The sequence below is a fragment of the Oncorhynchus nerka genome, unplaced genomic scaffold (assembly GCF_034236695.1).
Source record: "Oncorhynchus nerka isolate Pitt River unplaced genomic scaffold, Oner_Uvic_2.0 unplaced_scaffold_3791, whole genome shotgun sequence".
Classification (NCBI taxonomy): Eukaryota; Metazoa; Chordata; class Actinopteri; order Salmoniformes; family Salmonidae; genus Oncorhynchus; species Oncorhynchus nerka.
The window spans coordinates 7,501-7,997 of NW_027037505.1; positions in this window are offsets into that span (position 1 = coordinate 7,501).

A 497-nucleotide genomic window follows, 5' to 3' on the forward strand; every position below is an offset into this window, starting at 1 on the left:
CCCCCCTCCCTCCTCTAGATCTTCAACCTAATGAAATTTGAGCTATACCTCCCTCCCCTCCCTCTCTAGATCTTCAACCTGATGAAGTTTGACAGCTATACTCCCCCTCCCTCCCCCTCCTTCTAGATCTTCAACCTGATGAAGTTTGACAGCTATACTCTCCTCCTCCCTTCAACCCCTATACTCCCTCCTCCTCCCCCTCCTCTCTAGATCTTCAACCTGATGAAGTTTGACAGCTATACTCCCCTCCCTCCCCCCCCTCCCTCTCTAGATCTTCAACCTGATGAAGTTTGACAGCTATACTCTCCCCTCCCTCCCCCTCCCTCTCTAGATCTTCAACCTGATGAAGTTTGACAGCTATACTCCCTCTAGATCTCAACCCCTCCCTCCTCCTCCCTCCCTCTCTAGATCTTCAACCTGATGAAGTTTGACAGCTATACCCCCCCTCCCTCCTCCCCCTCCTAGATCTTCAACCTGATGCAATTTGACAGCTATAC